Below are 4076 nucleotides of genomic sequence, written 5' to 3'. Positions count from 1 at the left end.
ACTTCAGGGGATGATGGACACGGGAGTGGACGTAACGGTCATTCCCCCACACAAATGACCACCACAGTGGGAGCTGCAAAGTGTAGGCAGCACAGTTTTAGGTGTAGGGAGTCCACAATTGGCACAACAGTCCAAGAGCATAGTCCAAATTACGGGGCCAAATGGGCAATTAGCATCTGTATGCCCATTCATTTTAAATTAAAAAATTCACTCTCTGGGGGAAAGACACCATGTTCCAGTGGGGGACCAAATTGGAACTACCAGGGCCTCAGGCTTTTTAGTTGTGGCCACTGAAGAGTTCCCTACCCAAAGACTCAATTGGCTCACAGATACACCTGTCTGGGTAGAGCAGTGGCCGCTGAATAAAGAAAAATTAAGAGCGCTTACTCAGATTGTGAAGGATGAATTGACAAAAGGCCATATAGTAGAAACCAACAACCCTTGGAATTTTCTGGTTTTTGTTATTAAGAAACCGGGGAAAAACAAGTGGCTCCTCCTCCATGATCTCAGAAAGATTAATAATGTCATTGAGGACATGGGGTCTCTCCAACCAGGGATGCCTTCCCCATCTATGCTCCCCCAAATTTGGAAATTGACAGTAATAGACATCAAAGATTGTTTCTTTCAAATTCCTCTGCACCCAGATGATGTGCTGCGCTTTGTCTTCTCTGTGCCCTCCATCAACAGAGAGGCTTCCATGAATCGCTAACACTGGCAAGTTCTCCCACAAGGGATGAAAAATAGTCCCACCATCTGCCAGTGGTATGTCGCCAGAGTTCTGTCCCCGGTGCGCGCCAAGTGGAAAAACTGTGTCTTATACCATTACATGGATGATGTCCTTGTTTGTGCCCACAGTGACAACATACTTGCAGAGGTGCTGAAGGACACTATTGCAGTCTTGTCAGTGGGTGGATTTGAGTTACAGAAAGAAAAAGTGCAACAACTGCCACCTTGGAAGTATCTGGGCTTTGAAATTAGCAACAGAACCACCATGCCCCAGACACCAATGATAAATGACAGCCCAAAGATGTTATGGGACCTCCATCAGCTGTGTGGGTCTTTAAACTAGATCAGGCCCTGGCTGGGGCTCACCACAGGGGATCTGTCCCCCCTCTTCAACTTATTGAGGGGGAGGGAGGAGTTGGATTCCCCGAGGGCTCTGACCCAGGAGGCCAGGGCTGCTTTGGAGAAAGTCCAGTCCACCTTAGCAGGCAGGCAAGCCCACCGGTGCTGTGAGGGCCTGCCCTTCCGATTCATCATCCTTGGTTAGTTGCCGCACCTCCATGGGCTGATCTTTCAATGGGACACAGACCAACGGGATCCCCTCTTGATTGTAGAGTGGGTGTTCCTTGGTCATCAGTTGTCCAAAAGCATCACCAGGCCAGAAGAGTTGATGGCCCAGCTGATCATGTGGGCCAGGGCTCGCCTGAAGGTGCTGGCAGGGTGTGACTTCATGTGCATTCATCTCCCTATAAAAACATCTATGGGGAGACTATCTAAGGAAACACTTGAGCATTTGTTTCAAACTAATGAAAACTTACAGTTCTCCCTGGACAACTACACCGGACAAATTCTTATTAACCATCCAGGCCACAAATTATTTGAAATGCAGCTTGATTTGATTCCAAAAAATATTCAAAGTAGCAAACCACTGAAGGCACTGACCATTTTCACCGACGCATACAGAGGGTCCCACAAGTCTGTGATAACATGGAAGGACCCCCAGACTCAGCAGTGGGAAGCTGATGTAAAGGTTGTAGAGGGTTCTCCACAAGTTGCTGAGTTGGACGCTGTTGTCAGGGCCTTCGAGAGGTTTTCAGAGCCAATTAATATTGTTACAGATTCGGCATATGTGGCGGGTGTTGCATCCAGGGCAGAGCAGGCAGTGCTCAAGGAGGCTTCCAACCCAGTGATATTCGGCTTGCTCTCAAAATTTATCCATCTGGTTTCTCCACCTAGAGCAACCCTTTTATGTAATGCATGTGAGGTTACACACCGACCTCCCCAGTTTTATCACGGAAGGTAACCGCAGGGCAGATGCTCTGGCCGCTCCTTTACAGCTGGCTGGCCAACCAAACATCTTCCAGCAGTCCAAGCTAAGACGTCAACTGTTCCATCAGAATGCCCCAGGTCTGGTCCGCCAATTCCACCTGCGGCCTGACCAGGCCAAGGCAATTGTGGCCGCATGCCCCAACTGCCAGGGGTCCACTTTACCAACTCTGGGTTCTGGAGTGAACCCTAGAGGACTCTGCAGTTGTGAGGTGTGGCAAACTGGCATTGCACATGTACATGAGTGTGGGAGATTCCAACACGTGCATGTTTCTGTGGACACTCTCCAGAGCAGTCTTCGCCTCGGCCCACAAAGGGCAGAAGGCTGCAGATGAACAAAACCACCTTGTGCAAGCATTCGTGACCTTAGGGGTCCCCACCACCGTCAAAACTGATAATGGCCCAGCTTATGCTTCCAAGGCATTCGGTGAGTTTTTACAGGAATGGGGGGTTAACCATCGGACAGGAATTCCGCACTCCCCCACCGGCCGGGCTGTGATAGAAAGGACACATCAGGCATTAAGGAAAGTCCTCCTTCGCCAGCGGGAAGATATCCGAGTTCTATCACCACAACTCAGGCTCTGCAAGGCCCTTTTTACTATTAACTTTTTAAATTGTTCTTTTGATAGGCCTGAACCGCCAGTCATGCGTCATTTTAAACAACATCAACAGCTAAGACCCAAAGAAAGACCACCAGTATTAATTAGGGATTTAGACTCTGGAGAAATCCTGGGTCCATACCAACTTATCACCTGGGGATGGGGGTATGCGTGCGTGTCCACGTCCTCAGGAGTCAGATGGATCCCTAAGAAATGGGTCAAACCCTATACTCCTGAAGGAAGAGTCCATCGCAGAGTGCCTCCCCAGATGCTTTAGAAGACCCCACAAATGACGCAGTTATGTCCAACAGGAAACACCACAAGGGGGGAAGAGACCCCTAATTCCTTTCTTCCTTTATATTGTTACATCAAGTGGCATTTTTTCCCCCATTGCTAATTTACTCTGTTATATGATTTAATTTTCTTTCAGATTCTCATTATGTCAAATTCTGCATTCCTGCTCTTCATTTGACTACAGTATATGGCCCTGTACCAGTCCTCAGTGGACGCGTGGATCATCCCGCAGCCCCAAAAAAATGTATGGGTAACCCTGGCCCACGCCCTTCAGCAAGACCATTTGTGCCTCTCAACATCCGCAGCAGAAAATCCAATGTCCACCTGCCTGGTGGGGATTCCATCTAAATTAGAGGAGTATCTCACCTCGCTGCGCACCATTCAAACCCAAATTAACACCAAGAACCCTCCAAATAAGTGGGTTGAAATATTCAGGTATTGGAGCCTTGATGTGAACACTTACAAAACACCCATTGTAAACCCCCTGGTGCTCTGGAGAAAAATGGGTTTGGAATCTGCCCCACACCGATGCAGAGCCCCAGGAATTTGAGTTACTGGGCTCTGCGAAAGCCACCTTCTGTGTACACTTTGATTACGAGCCCAGTTTGCGCCCTGACCTGTATGAAAATGTCAAACAGCATAGGGTTGAGTTTCAGGCAGATCAATGGTGCCAATCCATCACCAAGGTGGGTGCACCCTGAACTGATGATTCCTACGCCAGAAAATTAGACAAAGGAATGTTTTTAATCTGTGGGGATAGGGCATACCCAGGAATCCCTTCTCACCTTCTCAGAGGTCCGTGCACTCTGAGCTGTCTTTCCCTCGCTTTCCCCAACATGACCCAAATTCCAATCTGGCAAGCAAAAAATAAAGCAAAAATTGCTAAACAGAGTGCAAGTCAATTTGATGAACATTGTGATGCCAAAATTTGCCATTGGGCAAAATCAAAAAGGGTTGCCCTCTCTGTATTCCTACCATGGGTGGCGGCAGCCAAAGCATTGAGTGAATTGGGCAGTCTAGAATGTTGGGTGACGAAGCAGGCGAATTTAACATCGACTGCCTTAAGCAACCTCCTTGAAGATGAGGAAATAACCAGGAAAGCTACCCTACAGATTCAGGCAGCTATTGATTTTC

Source organism: Lonchura striata, chromosome W (genome assembly GCF_050655825.1).
Source record: "Lonchura striata isolate lonStrDom1 chromosome W, ASM5065582v1, whole genome shotgun sequence".
Taxonomy (NCBI): domain Eukaryota; kingdom Metazoa; phylum Chordata; class Aves; order Passeriformes; family Estrildidae; genus Lonchura; species Lonchura striata.
The sequence above is the reverse complement of the archived record's forward strand: the minus strand, read 5'-3'. Positions refer to the sequence as shown.